Raw genomic sequence first — 16,822 nt, forward strand, 5'->3', positions numbered from 1 at the left:
TCTGCAGGCCAGAGAGACCCTTGCCAGCAGGCTGAGAGAATACTTCAAATGAGTTACGGATGCAAGGATTCCAGATGGGGGGCTGTAAGGCAGTCCCATCCAGGTTGGGGATTGGGAATGCTTTCATGAAGCAGGTAGTGGAAATAGACCTTGAAGGATGAGGAAGACTGCTCAGGTAGAGAGGGGTGAGTGAAGGTGACCCGCAGGGACAGAGCAGCTGAGGTCCAGCCTGAGGTCAGAACGCATGTGATGAGTCAGGGACTGGCTGGTTTGATGGGAGGTAGAGTATACACAAGGAGTGTGGGCAGCAAGAGGGTATTGTGGAGAGCCTTGAATGCTGCGTCAGGAACTCGTAATTAATTTGACTGGAAAACTGGATTTGGTGCCTAGGTCTGTTTGAGGCCATTTCAACTCCCATTTCATAAACAAACAGACAAACAAGCAAAAATAAGCAAAGAACCAAACAAATGATACCATTCTGAAGACAGTACAGCATCACTGAGGAGAAAAAGGGGCACATGGAACTTTCCATCCTTCCCAGAACCAGTCCAGGCTGTGCCCGTGCACAGGAACTTTCACATAATGACAGTCACACTGCATAATCCTGTGTACGCATCTTTCTTTGGTGCACACGATTTCATAAATGCTGTATAATCCCCACTTTAAATGCCTAGGGAGGTTTAAAAGATCCTGGGGTGAAATACAGACTTTATGAAATGTGAACAACTTCCAGCTAAATGATTTTAAATTTGGGGTTCTCAAAGAGTCTCTCTAGTTGATACTTGCAGTGGCTTGGGAAGCCCTTAGACCTTGGCTCCCCCATTTCTCTCAACCACATGCTCCCATAGTGTGATGAAAAGGGAACTGTGTCATGGTTGTCACAATCTGCCCGGTCCCTGATAGGTGGCTGGGCTGACACTAGGCACTGGGCTCAGTCCTGTAGGGACTCCAGGTTAATTTTCCGAGTCAATATGCTGAAGGGCCAAGGCCCTGAATATCAGCTTGTCAAAGTTAGTTTCTAGTAACTGCTGGTAACATTTATGGGCCTCTGCGTCTTGCTGAGTGTGCCCATTTTCAGTGTATTTGGTGGTTGATGCATTCACTCATACTTTGAATTTGGGATGTCGTATTGCAAAAAGGGAAGATTTTAAAGATGCATTTTAATTAATTAATTAATGTATTTATTTATTTATTTATTTATTTTGAGGCAGAGTCTCACTCTGTCTCCCAGGCTGGAGTGCAGTGGCACGATCTTGGCTCACTGCAACCTCTGCCTCCTGGGTTCAAGCGATTCTCCTGCTTCAGCCTCCCGAGTAGCTGGGACTATAGGTGCCCACCACCACACCCAGGTAATTTTTTGTATTTTTAGTAGAAACAGGGTTTTACCAAGTTGCCCAGTCGGGTCTTGAACTCATGACCTCAGGTGATCCACCCACCTCAGCCTCCCAAAGTGCTGGGATTACAGGCATGAGCCACAGCACCTGAAGATGCATTTTAAATCCAGTCTATTGGTTTTCCTTATGAGGTAAATTCCCAGATTTGCTTTTTTTTTTTTTTTTTTTTGAAAAGTACCACATTTCTGGTAGTGCCTGGGAATAGGGATTTGGGAAGTTCTTGTTCAGGGCTCCCTGTACCTATCCCATATCCACGGCAAGACAAAGCCCTTTTAAGGATAGGGCTTTCCTTGTGCATATAGGGCCCCCAACATGGGAAGTCCATGTGAACTGACTCTCAGGGAACTGGACCTCCCTCCTCTCCTTCACCCCATCAATGTGCAGAGGAATACCCTCTAGGCAAAGCCTGCCTGGGTTGCAGTTGGAGAGCCCTTAAGAGCTGGAGGAGGGCTTTTCCCACACCATCCCTGCCCAGGGGCCCCCGGCGCCAGCCAGCCTGCAGGGCCGGGGAGCTCTGCATGGTCCCTGAGTGCCTTTGCTCTGTGTCTGGGCCTGTAAAACTGCTTGGAGCCCCCAAGAATGCACCACACTCCTCTTGCAAAATCACCCTTTATTTGTGTGGTTTTTTTTTTTTTCGTTTTTTAAAATGAAGGGACCTGGTTCCCTTAAGCTCGAGGCTTCTCAGAGGGCTGGGGGCTGAGCTAGTGGAGGAGAACAGAGACCTGCTGGGGGACCGTAAAGCTTGAACATTTCCAGGGCTGCTGCTGGCCCACCCTCACCCCAACACCTGGGCTGGGGGTTACGCTGTTCCCTGTCCTGCAACGAGGGTGGGAGGCTTTGGAGAAAAGACAATAGGCTGGCTTTGTGAGACCTGAGATCCAGACATGCCATGGCTCGCAGGCAGGGCAGCCCAAAGAGGGCATTGGCTGCAGGCCTACTGTGTGCTTTACAGACAACATCTCTTTGAGTTCTCAACCCAGCCCAACATTTGGCACATGCCCACTGGCGATGAGAATAAATTACTTTTTGGAAGTCACGCAGCCTGTGGGCAGAGCTGGCCGTGAACTCTCAGCCCTCCTGACTCCAAGGCCCATGTGCCACCACAGCATCATCCTGCCTCTCAGTGCTGCCTGGCACTCAGGTAGGAGCCTCCAGGGTATCTGGGTGACCAGAGCTGCCTTCTCTCCAAAACTTTCCCCTAACTGCAGGGTGCCTGTGATTCCCCTATTAGGCTGCACTTCTCTGGGGTCCCTACACCTCCATGATGGTGCAAGTGCAAAGCATCGGAGGTCACACAATGACCCTGCAGATGTTCTCATGCCACTCTGGAAGGCAGGCATTCTGATCCCCTTTTAGGGTATAAAGAAACTGAGGCCCAGAGCAGAGAAGGGACTTACTCAGGGCACAGGAGTGGGGCGCATTTGTTCTCAGTTTTTTGCCTGATGTCTAGAATAGTGCCTGGTGCATCACTTGGATGTTCGTGGCATGGTCCTTCTGTGCCATGGAGCATGACTCAGGACCTGGAGGGAGGAGCACGGGCCTACACCACCCATCATAGCTGCCTCCTGGGCCCACCTCCAATTTCAGTGGCAGCTGTGTTGGACAGTTCTGACTCACCTCTCCCTGCCTTAACCCACCTGGAGTGTTTCATGTATCCTGCTTTCTTCTGCAGCGCTTGCTCCAGCCTACGCAGCTCCCATTGCCTTTCCTCAAACAGCCTGGAGATATGGAAGGGGCTTTGGGTGGCCAGAGTGCATACCTCTGGGGCAGATCCCAGCCAATGGGGAGTGGGAGCTGGTGAGTGACTGTTCTGGCCCTGCCTTTCAAGGAGCCGTTCTAGGAGGCAATTAAATGCTTTCAGAGACCCTGGCAAAATGGGGGCCCTATTGCCTATACCTGTGACGTTGACACCCACCTTACCTTTTCTCCTTTTAGTCTCTCTCTCCCTGCTCCCTCCTTCCTGCTTCCTGGGATTTCTCCCAAATAGATCACTTAGGCTCTGTGAGTGGAGAACCCAAGCTAAGCAGCTTCTTGGCTGAACCTGCCCCCAACTCTTCAGAGGCAGTGAGGAACTCCTGGGACAAGAGACTTCGTAGTATGAAAGGCCTTTGAGAACCAACTCTGCTAGTGTTAGAGTGGGAAACTGAGGCCAAGTTAGAGGACTGACTGGCCCAAGGTCCCTTAGTGCCAAGGCAGGACTAGAGCAGCTTGGCATCCTATCTCTGAGGCAAGGATCTAGGGTGAGAAGAGGCTCCGTGCCTGTCTCCTGGATTTGGTGAGGTGGTGGCAGGAGGAGAAACATGAGCTGATGTGCTACACACCTACTAAGCGCTGAGCCCTTCACCCCTGTGGCCTCATCAGGGAGGCGTGATGAAGCCTGGCCTATCAGGAACAGGTGTTTTCTGCTGCTCCAGGAGTGTTCTTCCGTTCCTGAACATCTTGACTTTGTTCTGTCTCTGAAAGTTCATTATGAGATGTTTATGCCTTTGGGATGTAGTAAGTGCTCATCAGATTAGTGCCAGGACTGTATCTGTAGAACGCATGTGTAACAGGTGTCACTGGCAAATGCACACCATTATAGAGCAGGGCGTGTTAAGGGCTCAGCTGGCAGTGCTTGAGGAAATAGCTCATGAAAGGTTAAATCTCTTGGAAAAGGAAAGTGGCAAGGTGTGACTTACTGGAAGAGGAAGGCAAGTCAGGAATGAGGGAGTGAGTGTGTGTGTGTGTGTGTGTGTATGTGAGAGAGAGAGAGAGACAGTGAGAGAGAGCATCACAGGTGTGTCCTGAAATGGTCTAGAGATGGCCCTGAGAGGCAGGAAGGTAAAGTGAGGGCTCTGGGAAATTTGGGGAGAGCTGGTTCCCATGCAGGTACTAGAGAGTAAAGAACAGACATCTGGGGCTTCCAGAAGCTCTGAAACTGCCAAAAGCATCAATGCCTTAAGGCAGAACTCTCAGGCCCAGAGAGAAAGAGAGAGTGCAGTGTGGGGTAGAGCTTGAGAGAGAGAGACGCTTGGTATAAACATTCTATAACTTATATGAATATCACTGGCTGCCCTGAACCACCACTCAAGCTCCTGGAGCTCTAGCACCTGTCAGGGGAAACGCCCCACCAGAGCTCAGCAGGACCCAGGCTCCCGGCTTCCTGACTTCTGTTGAATAGTGAGGGCTCAGGTCTGAGGACTCAGAGCACAGTCTTCAGGCTCTCAAGGTTGTATTGCATTGCTCCCCACACACTCCTCCTTTCTGATTGACCAGTCCCTCATTTCTAGTCATGGCTGATGGAGTCCTCAGCGTTCTCCACTCCTGAGGTCAGAAGCCAGGGCTTCTTGATCTTGGAATCTGTAGGGCTATGTGCATGGCAGGGCCACAGGAAGATGCTGAGTATAGGATTGTTGTTCTTGCAGAGGCTCCCCTACAGCTGGTTTTCTGTGCTGTGACCCACAGTCAGCCACAGGCACAATGCATGTGTCTTAACCTCAGGTCAACACTCAATGGGTATTTAGTGTTTCTAGCCTCTGGCAGATCCAATCAGAATAGGAGATAAAAATGGGGCTTTGATAGATCTGGGAAGCAATTCCATTTAATTAAGTAGCATTTGAAGTTGATTAAGCTGCATCTGTGGTTTCCAGCACCATACACAAAGTTCCAAGGGCTTCTCCCAGGAGGCAGATGGAGGACAGCGCCTTCAGGGACTGACTGATAAGCTAAAACTATTGCAGCGGTCCATGTCTGTGAGAACCTGATATCTAGGGCTTTGAGGAGTAGTCCCTACTCCAGATATTCTTTTATTAGATCTTGTACTTAGATTATGGATCTTGGAGATGTAATCGATGGACCTTTGAAATCTGATCATAGTGTTAGTTGTAATTAACAAACTAAGTGACAGACAAAAGGTCTGTAACGGGAGTAAGAGTTAATGGGGACATTATTGTTCTTTGTGGAATCATAGCTGGGAGAAATGTTGGAGTCAAGGCTTGCTAACTTCTGGGACCAGTCCCCCTGGTCACTGTTTGGATGGGACTGAATGCTTTGTGACCACAGGAACTGCATCATTTTTTTTTACCTGGAACAGTGTCTGATACACAGCAGGGTCTTGCTAAATAATTACAGAATGAATGAACAGTCCCCTGAGGGATCACCCTAGGTAAGAACACAGGGCTTAGTCAAGAGTGAAAGAGGAACTCTCAAACAGTGAGTTTAGTGGTCAAGGAGTCAGAGGGCTGCCACAATGACTTCATCTTCAATTTCTGAGGACCTGAGTATAAAAATTAGCTCTTTTAAAGCTTTGGTGTTTGCTGGGATAGACATCTATTTAGTTACAGAACTGCTCTTTGTTTAAATTTCCCTTGGGAGAAAGTGGCTTCAGTTGGGGATAGTTAGGTAGAACCAGAGGCTTAGTGAAACCTGACACATCCCTGACCCCCAAGTCCCATTACAACCTAGAACACAGTAAGACACTGCGTGATGTGGTGGGAAGTCTAGGACTTTGGCTCCAGAGAACACTAGCTCCAAATCCTGCTGTCTCACTGTCTAGCTGTGTGACTTCTGGCACTTGATCTCAGTTTCCTAATTTGTAAAATGGAGCCAGGTCAGTACCCTCATAGGATGACTGTGAAGACTGCATCAGACTTACCCCAGTCTTTGGCATGTGGGAGGGGCCTGGACTGTGGGTGGGGGGTCACGGTTGAACTAAACCTAACCCTAACTGTTCTTCCTCTTGGTTGGCCCCCAAGGGGAAGAGCAAAAGCAGAGCAGTAGGCAGCAAGGATGTCATTGTTGCCAAAGGGGTCAGTGAAAGGGAGTGGGTGAATACAAAACCTGACCACACCTCAGCCGCTCTCATGGCATCACTGCTTGGAGGGTGCCCAGATCCCTCCTATGGATAGCACTTGACAGCATGAAGAGCACCTTCACACGCAGGCTCAGGTAAGCCTTTTGTCTTCCTGTTAGGCAGGAGGCCCAATGATCATGATGCACATTTCACAGATAAAGAAACCGAGGTGCAGTGAGGGAAAGGGTGTTGGAAATTCAGTTAAGATGGAATCAGAACCTTGGTCTCTCAACTCCTAGTCCAGGGAAGCAGGCCTCAGCCTCATCAATCTGCGGCTAGGCCTGTTTGGATCTGAGGCTAGGCCTAGGACACTGTCTCAGGCCTCATTTCCAAACAGTCCTTGGTGGAGGCAGGTGGAGCCCTCCATCTTTAGGCAGTGTAATTCTGGTGAACCCCCCTCTCCCTTACCCTTCTCCACTCTCATGCAGCCCCTGTCACTTGCTGTGTTTGGAGACAAGATTTTATGGGCAGGGCTATGGGATTGCTTGCCTAAATCCTTGGGCATTGCCATTCCCACTGTATGTCCCTGGAGTTGTGGGACATGGTGATTCCACCCAACCTCATGGGCTCTAGGAGGTCAGAACTGCCAAGGGCCCCACACTGGATTGGAGGGTTATTGATGGACAGGCACTGCCAACCAGAAACATAGAGCTTCCAATGGATAGACACCACTCACCATGGACATAGGCTCACCTATCCAGGGAACTCCTCCTTGGCAAGTTAGAAAAGCTGTCATGTCTGTCACCTTGAAAACTTCAGAGTTTTGCTGGGTAGACATAACATTCATGTTTGTGGGACTGTTGTGTGGTGGCAGAAAGGAGGGGGTAAAGAGAGGAGAGGCTTTGAATTGAGATGGGTTTGGGCATACATCCTAGCTCTGTTTCTTAGATGTGTGACTGCTCTGAGACTCCATTTCTTCATTTGTAAATTAAATGTAATTATTATTATATGCACTTCATAGTGATATTGTGAAGATTACATGAAGAAATACTTGTAAAGCCCATGACAGTGACTGGCACATAGTACATGCTCCATACCTGTTAACTTTCATTATCATCATTCATTCATTCAACCCAGGTTGCATCTATTCACACATGCATCAGTATAAGGCCCCTAGCAGGCACAATCACAAGCACGATGACTAAATGATCCTCTTGGTCCTTTTGGGCACCCGTCCTCCCAGAGGGGACATCATCAGGTGCTGGACACTGTTTTCTGGGCACCTCCACCTGTCACTCAGCCAACCCCTTACCCTTGCCAGAACTGCCTCACTTAGGAGACCTGAGGCTAGGGCTGAAAAAGCAAGTCTGCAAAATTTGTGAATTATTATTGATAGCCAAATAGTTACCCAATTTTATCTATTTTTGTGTGTATAGACATTTCATACAAAAATTTTAAAAGATTCTGTGAACATTCTGTGTATTTGATTTCCATGATTGGAGCTCTAGGGATGTTTTTTGAGAATATTTTATGTAAAAGAGACAAGTGATAATTGTTTATACTCAATTGGTAACCATAGAGATGAAACTCCACCAGATCAAAGTGTGAAGGTAATTAACTCCCTGCAAATTATAGTTGTTGAACTCGTGCACAGAGACATGTGACTTCACTCATGGGCCAAGGAAAAATCTCTGGGGAAGGAAGAGGATTAGCAAAGACTTAACAGCAACACCATGTCCCCATACCTGTCAAGACCGAGGGTTTAGCCTCCATAGTCCTCAAAGTCAGATGTATCTTGACTCTCTTCTCTTCACTTCCATTGTCTGATCTCTTTCCTGACTCACTGAGCCAGAGTACATAGGCACTGAACTGAGCAGAGGTGGTCAGTTGTCCGTGGGGCTGCTGAGGAGCGAGTGGTTGTCAGCCCCTCTTGCCTGCAATCTCCATTTGCCACCCCCTCCATTCTTGAATTTGGACAAGGGGAATTTTCTTATCCTGTGTAAACTGCCAAGCAAGCGGAGCTTCATGCCCCACTTTTCATTAGATTGACTTTCCTGAGTGCTCCCTACATACTGATTGCACTGTCATTTTGGTAGCTTTCAAATGACCACAGGACAGCCTTTGGGAGACAGTTCTGCTTTAATGTGGTGTAGTGTAATGATTGGGGGTGCACTTGGCAGTGGGCTGAAACCCAGCTCTGCCACTGACTAGCTGTGTGACCTTGGGTGAGAGATGCTAAGTAAGCATCTCTATGACTCAGCCCTCCTTTGAAAAAAGAGCCAATAGTAGGTTGTGAGGAGATAATGCATGTAAAAGCCCCAGCATAGTGCCTAGCACATCAGACAGGGCTGTTAACCCCAGACAGAGAGTCAGAGATTTGCTCAGGGTCATACTTAAACTTATAAGGTTGCTTTGAGGATTAAATGAGTTAATGTATTAATATTTACAGCTCAGAGAGTAGTGCCAGGCACATATCTGTATCTCTATCTCAGACTGGATTCAATGCAGGAAAAGGAAACCAAGTTGCAGATCTGAGCAAGAAGGGATTGGATACAGGGAATGAAGTACTACAAAATCATGGGAAGGGCTGACAGGGTGGCCACTGATGGGCCTCTGGGAAGGTTCCCAGGACAATTCAGAAGTCACCCTCCAGGTTAGGGCTACCTGCCTCCAACCTGCCTCTGACACTGGAATTAAGAGCTCAGGACTTATTCTTACAGTTGGGATCCAGGTACCAGAAAACTGGAATCAAGACTGCACTTGCCGTTGCAGTTCCACCAGGGCACTGCAGAATGGACACTGGAAGCAGCTGCAAAGGACCCTGCTTGCCAATAGAAACAATCAAAGGGGATGCGAGGATGGCCTCCACCTCACTTCTGCTTCTCAAATCTGGTGTGAGTGCATCCAATTGGTGGATCTGGTTCACAACCTGAGCTTTAGCTGCAAAAGAGTCTGGGAGTCTGGGAAATGTGTTTAGCTTTCCAAAGTCCCCACCTAGCTGGGTGCAGTGGCTTATGCCTATAATACCAGTACTTTAGGAGGCAGAAGTGGGCGGATCACCTGAGGTCAGGAATTCGAGAGTAGCCTGACCAGCATGGTGAAACCTTGTCTCTACTAAAAATACAAAAATTAGCCGGGCATGATGGTGCACGCCTGTAGTCCCAGCTACTCGGGAGGCTGAGGCAGGAGAATCACTTGAACCCAGGAGACAGAGGTTGCAGTGAGCTGAGATTGTGCCACTGCACTTCAGCCTGGGCGACAGAGCGAGACTCTGTCTTAAAAAAAAAACAAACCAAAAAAACCCAAAAAACAAACAAACAAAAAAAAACAAAGTCCCCAGCTAGGAGAGTAGAATAGAGATGGAAAGAACCAGTCTAAAAGAATTCAATGCAAAGTGTTACCCATTAGGATGACTGCAAGTGATCAAAAAAATGTGACATAATTATTATCATTGTTATGTTAGCTTTCCTGGGCAGCCTGGCTTCAGGAGGACTCACAAATTTGATTGTCCCCTATAAAACAATGTTAAGGATTTCCTTCTGCTTTAGGGTCTTCCCTTGCCCAGAGGTTCTTCCTATTGCATTATCTCATTTAACAGCATCATCATTTCTCCCTCCACCATATTACCTGTGCCAGGAACTTGGACCACTCTGACTTGTTTTCTGTCATTACTAACATGCTCACCCAACCACTCACCAAGCTTTGTATAGCTTCTACAATGGCATACTGTTAACTGAAGAATCATGAGCTTCATCAATTTGAAAAGGAAAGCTTCATTTCTTATAAAGGGTTGCAGCCTGCAGGCTGGCTACCCTGCAGACTGGGAAGCATAGCCTGTAGCAGAAGCTGAAAGCAGGCACTTCAAAGAAGAAAAGAGTGAGGCAGGAATTTATGCTGAACAGGTCGGCTAAGTATATAAATATATTCAATAGGTTTTAGGAGGAACTATGAATATTCATAAAGAGGGACACACACACGTGTAGTAAGCAAACATGCATGTTATATACATCCCATTTTCACTTTGGGGTGGAGTATTAACATCTAATTTAAATGCATTAAAATTAGGCTCTGTACATCATAAAATGAAATGGAGGACACAGAGGCATCCTGTGTGCAGCGTCCGTAAACCAGCCAGAACCAGACTGTAGTTGGTGGTCTCTTATCAGGAAGGAATGCTGCTCAGTTGCTGTGTGAAAAACAGCAAAAGTAGAGGGGAGTGCCGCTGGGCTGGATTCTGTTTAACTCTTAGGAAAGAAAGTCTAATGGCGGTGAGTGAAGGAGGGGATATAACGAGGTGTGTCTGACCTCCCTTCTCGTCATGACCAGGAACTCACTATTTTAAGACTTCTCTGGGGTCGTCTTGGCCAAGATTGTGACTCATTCAATTGGTTCGGGGTTTAGGATTTTGTCCTTATTTCTAAATACCAACTCATCCCTCAGCCCATTGCCACAGCCCTGTAAAGTCTTCATCACACTCTTGGAGATGGACAGCATTGCTGCCTTCTCCCCGGCCTCCCAGCTTCCGAGCTTATGCTCACCTGGATGGTCATGCTTGCTTTTCATTTTGGGAACTGCTGTCTGATTCTGTGGCTGTACACATCCCTCCCAGGCTGTCTGAATTGGCATCCTTAGAGCTCATGGATGGAATGCCCCACTCCTGTCAGATTCTGATAGGCAGTCTTTGGGGGTTGCTGTAATCAGGTCACCCATTGTTCCCCTTTCTCTTCTTCCTTGGCCATGCACAGGTTGGGGGCTACTATGTTGTATTGGGATCTGCAGGCAGCCCAGCCCTTTATCAATGGCTGGGGCACTTCTGGAACAACTGGAAGCAGGAGTGGGCTGCTGGGGAAACCGAGGCTGGGAGCTGTGAGGCCCAGACAGCACTGGCTGTGTGAATGGCGCCACTCCAGCTGCATGTTTCTTCCGCATGCACTCCTGACCACAGACCAGTACAAGAAGCTGCTTGTTTTTCCTCCCTCCCTTCCTTATTTCCTTCCTTCCTTCCTTCTCTTGTTCATTTTATCCAGCCAGTGTTTCTCGGTGCCACCTTTGGCGTGATCCTGTATAAGGAGCTGGCATGCAGGAGGAGCAGCCTCAGTTCTGGCCTCCAGCACTCCCAGGCTTGCCCAGGATGGGGCTGCCTCCCCAGAAGCCTTGTAGAACTTTAAAAATTTGGGGGACGTCAGCACATAGCAATGACTTTGGGAAGAGGAGTCTATTCCTGTCTGTCCCTGCCATAACATATCTAAGAAAAAGAAAAACCATTTGTATTTCTACATACTCCTCCCTCCCTTGGCCAACCCCCTTGGGGCTCAATATCTCACTCATCACTTTTGCTGTGTTTGAGTTGTCAAGGATACTTCTTCTGGCCTCATTACAGTTTTTCATGCTGGGAACTGTGTCTTTGGGTGTGGTTTTTGATTGATTAAAAGTAGGTTAAAGTAATGAGGTAGATGGAGGCGCTTCTAAGGGCCTTCACGGCTCTGATGCTGATGGATGAGACATTCCAAAGGAACAGCTTGGAGAGCAGATTAATAATGTGGTTCTCCTGCTCCCTGTGGGCAGGGCCCTCATCCCTACATTCTGGGCTGCTCACTGCCCAAGCCCCAAGGCTATAGGTTTGTGGATTTTGAGGATCCACAAGTTAGGGACTGAAGTGCTGGAGTCCTTTGAGGGGGTGTACCCTGGGACCCAGCTGGACTTTTCCACTGAATGGCTGGGTTGAAGGGGAACACCTCTTCTGTTCTCCCGCTCAGAATTGTGCCCATGCTGTCTCCCTGACTAACCTTCCTCAGGCTCCTACCCTTTTGTAGTCTTCACTTCTGTATCTTTGTTCCTCCTGCTTGGAATGTCTCCTCCTTCAGAGACTGCATTTATTTTTCACTATTGTGTCCTCAGAACCAAACACAGTGCCTGGCACATAGGTGCTCAGTGTTTTTCTTTCTTTTTCTTTTTTATTTATTTATTTTTTTTGAGATGGAGTCTCACTCTGTTGCCCAGGCTGGAGTGCAGTGGCGCGATCTCGGCTCACTGCAACCTCCACCTGCTGGCTTCAAGCAATTCTCCTGCCTCAGCCTCCCGAGCAGCTGGGACTACAGGCACGTGCCACCATGCCCGGCTATTTTTTTTTTTGTATTTTTAGTAGAGACAGGGTTTCACCATGCTTGCCAGGCTGGTCTTGAACTCCTGATCTAGCGATCTGCCCGCCTCGGCCTCCCAAAGTGCTGGGATTACAGGTGTGAGACCCCATGCCCGACAAGTGTTTTTTGACTAACTGACTGACTAAATAGATGAATGAACAAATTAAACCTTCCCCAGCTTCACAGAGTTGGTCACATAAGTGGGAAGTCAAAAAACCAACCACAGAAGACAGTGGAGAGTAAAGGGCTGACCGCTGGGGGGAGGAAGTGACTAGGGAAGTTCTGACTGCTGAGGTCACCCCATCCGTGAGGCCACTCCATCCATGGGACAAGTAAGTCATTTAATGGCTCTTGACACCAAGGTGTTCATTCATGATAATAACCGCTGCCTGCCTCCTGTCCTTGCAGCTCTCTGGTGGGGGTCATGTAAGAACACTTTGCATACTGTTTTGTGCACATGTGAGAGGTTGCCACTGCTGAGGGCTGGCTCTTCCCACAGGTACCTCCTGCTGCCATCCTGAGGAATCTGGCCTTTCCTTAATTCTCACCTTCCTAGACATCTCTGGGAACCTTCCAGGGAAATGTTCTTGTATCCTTGAGCAGCTCATGTGTACTTGAAGAATTTGTCTTTGCCTTGTCTACAACTCCTAGGAGAAAGTGTTGCTCTCCCCTCTCTCCATCTTGACCGAAACCCGTGGGTCACACAGTTTTGAAGAAACTCCCTTTCCTCCCCAAACTTTGAACTTCCTTACAGTTTTCTCTGGTGGGTCCCACTCCATTGCTTCCCTGGCCATCTCCTGCCAGACCGCAGGGACAGTGAGCTGCTCATCCAGATTTCTTGCCCTCTCTGATCTCTTCATCTCCCAACAGCTGCCAAAGCGAAGGCCTGGCTGAGCCAAAAGAAACCGTATTCTTGAATTCCTGGGGAGGTCACATGTGCAAGCTTTGATGTCTGAAGACTAGAGTTTGAATCCAGCAGTGTGCTCCCTTGCTCAGTGACCCTGGGTGGTCACTTAATGTTTCTGGGCATTGGTTTCTTCTTTTTATAAAACGTGTTTAACAATGTCTACTGCACAGGTTTATAGTGAGGAATAACTTCAGTGTTAATCACTTGTACAGTGCCTGCCACTTAGTAGGAGCTCAAAGAGGATTAGTGCACCTGTCTCTGGCACATGCCAGACATTGATCCAGAAACTTCCTATCTCTTAATTTTTTGTAAATAATATGTGCAGAGCCAGGGCCCACAGCAAATACAGTGAGCCTCTAACATGGTGAGAATCAGCTCTGATGAACAAAAGAGGATAACTTGTGTTTGGATTCCTGTATGCTCATATGTGCTGCTAAATGAATTGAGAACACTCAGTGAGGCCAAACATTTTCCTCACAAATGTGTTCACCAATGTACTTTCCCTAAACCATTTATAATCCCCTGCCCCAAGAGATTCCACATCAGTTCAGTGAGACTTTGCCACAGTTGAGTGGACTTCTGCAGACCTGGGATGGACCTGGCTTCCAGGTGGCTGCCTCCCCTGCCCTAGTCCCCATAAATGGGCTTATGTACAATGGTTTGGTCATCTTACTACCTGGAGATTTTGAGTTACGGGGTTAGGGGTTCTAGTAACTAAGTAGGTTTAGTTACTAAGTAGAATATTTGTGTGTTTATTTTCTTATTGAAAAACATTGCCACCAGGGGCTTTGTAGCCATCAGTCCTTGCATGGAGTTTTCTTTTTTTTTTCTTTCTTTTTTTTTATTATTATACTTTAAGTTCTAGGGTACATGTGCACAACGTGCAGGTTTGTTACATATGTATACATGTGCCATGTTGGTTTGCTGTACCCATTAACTCATCATTTACATTAGGTATATCTCCTAATACTATCCCTCCCCCCTCCCCCCACCCCACGACAGGCCCTGGTGTGTGGTGTTCCCCTTCCTATGTCCAAGTGTTCTCATTGTTCAATTCCCACCTATGAGTGAGAACACCTTGCATGCAGTTTTCTGAGTAAAGAGGCATTTCACCAGATGGATATATGTCTGTTTCTCTGCTGGTCCCAGTTACACAAACTTGCACCTCACTGTCAGTCCATTCAGCTCTCACACCAGCAGGCCATTGCTATAGAGACTGAAACAGCTGAAAAGTGCACACCTGTGGGAACCTGAAGAAACCTGGGGGAACCTGTGTGCATGTCGGTTCCCTTGGTGGGGTCTCCCCTGACCAAATCAAACAGGCTCAGAGGGAAAACAGAAAAGTCACTCCCAAGCCTCCAGCCCAGGCCCACATCCTGGCTTGAGACTAATGTTCCAGAAGTTCCCCTTTTTGCCTGTCTCAGTCATGCATTTATCTGGTTTCTTGTGTCCCTCTAGGCTCCTGAGGCCATGCTGGAATCCTCTCAGGAATTCCAGACACCAGCTCCCAAACCCTGCACCTGCACCCTGCAGCATCACAGCTGCAGTGGGATTGCTTTCTGAAGACGCTTTCAAGAAGTTGAAGGTAAATGACTTCAGGCAGATGATTAGCCTAATTAAGCTTAATGCCTCCTGCAATTACCATGCTGGCTTTGAGGAGTGTCCCATTCCTCCCATTCAGCCTGAGGGCTGAGTAGAATCCTGATGAGGCAGGACAGGCCTCCCAGCAGGCCCAGCCCTGCCTCTGGTCACATCCCTCTGACGGCCCCTCCCTGTGTCTGGTGGTGGAGGGGTGCGAGCCAGCTCAGAGCCCTGGGGAGACTGACCTCCTCAAGTGCAGGCTTGGTGGTGACAGTCAGCTTCCTGCCTGCCTCACTTAGAGCCCAAGGAAGGGGGTTCAGAAACAGGGCGTTTCAGCCTTGGGGGCAGGACACAGCTCCCCAGACTTACTTGTTGAAAGGAGAAGGTGTTCCTTTAGCAATGAGATGCTCATGGTTCTCTGGAGTGCTGGAAGAGGCCTCACTGTCCCTACAAGGCTCTGTGACCATGATCGGGCACCTTCTGTCACCTCCACTGTGAAGTGGGAGCGGGGAGGTGGAGGGTGATGAGGTCTCTAACCTCTATCGGGATCAGGCCTTGTTGGGGTTTCCCCTGCCCCCTTCCCAGGCCATTGAAATGAGTACAGGGGAAAGCAGACGGTGTGGAAAATGAGCAAAGAAATAAAACAAACAGCCTTGACTTACTGAGCCCTTGCTGGGTGCTAAATTCTTTGACATGAATTGTCTCATTTAATCCTCACAGTAACTCTGCATGGTGGGTTCTGTTATTATGCCCTCTGTGCAGATGAGAGAACAGAGGTTTAGCAAGTTTTAAGAAACCTCAGAGTCAACCCCAGCCCATCTGAGTCCAGAATCTGTCCTTTCCATCCTTGTGGATGAGGCACAGGTAGATAATTAACTGCATGAACAAGTAAATGAAAAATAAAAACCAGCGAAAAGCAGTCTGTACTTTACCCAGCCCGGGGCCACCCTGGGCCAGGTGCTTGATAGGCATCTCTCTGTCTCCTTAATCCTCACAGACATCCTGTCAGGCAGGTATAAGTGCCCCATTTTATTAATGAGAAATTAAGTGCAGATAAATCAAGCCTTTCCTGAGCGAGTAAGTGGAGAACCGGCCAGTCCTGGGGCACTGAGGGACGGGGAGGCCATAGCTCAGAACACCTGTAGCCAACGGCTCCTTGCTCTTTTGATGGGTATTTCTTTGGCAGTTTTTGCCTCTGGTTCCCTATGAATAGTCTGTTTCATTGGGTTCCACCCCAACCTTGTAGTTAACAGTTGAGGTACTGATGTTTGGGAAGAAGCTTTTTCCTACAATTGATACAAGAATAACTCAGAGAGCTGGAGGGACTTTGACTAGAGGGGATTTTGAGGTCTTAAATTCAGCATTGCCTCAATCACAGGAGACAAAACTAGAATATTACGGAGTCATAAAAGGTCAGGTGTCCAAAGTTCACAGCAGCAGCCCAGCGTGGTGGTCAAGAGCATGGTCTTTGGAGTCAGACTGCCAGGTGTGAACTCCAGCTCTGCCACTTGCCTGCTCTGTGGTCCCTCAGCGTTTCCACCAGTAAGTGGGTAATAATAACACTCATCTCATAGGCCTGCTGTGGGGAGTTATGTGCTTATGAAGCACTTAAAACAGTTTCTGGTGCAGAGTAAGTGCTATGTACGTGTTCATGAAATATAAACATTGAATGTCATTGAAAAATGCTTTTAAGTAATTTTGGGTATAAACTGTGAGCTGCAAAACTATATACATTATGCTTCTAATTTTCTTTATATGTATGCATTTATATAATTTGTAATAATGGCTATCTATGTTATGAAATTTTGGATAATTTTTATTTATTTATAACATTCTCTATTTTCTACAAGGAGCAAGAATTACTTTATAATTTTAAAAATACAAAACAAAGACTTCTCTTCCATGCCAGCCTCCAGCTCCTATTCCCATTATGAGATTGGTTCTAAATGATGAGTACTGTATTCCTCTGAAAGGCTGGGAAGTCTCGTCTGGAAACATCCAAAGGCTTTGCATCTTCTGGGTGTGAGGA

The sequence above is a fragment of the Pongo pygmaeus genome, chromosome 4 (assembly GCF_028885625.2).
Source record: "Pongo pygmaeus isolate AG05252 chromosome 4, NHGRI_mPonPyg2-v2.0_pri, whole genome shotgun sequence".
Taxonomy (NCBI): domain Eukaryota; kingdom Metazoa; phylum Chordata; class Mammalia; order Primates; family Hominidae; genus Pongo; species Pongo pygmaeus.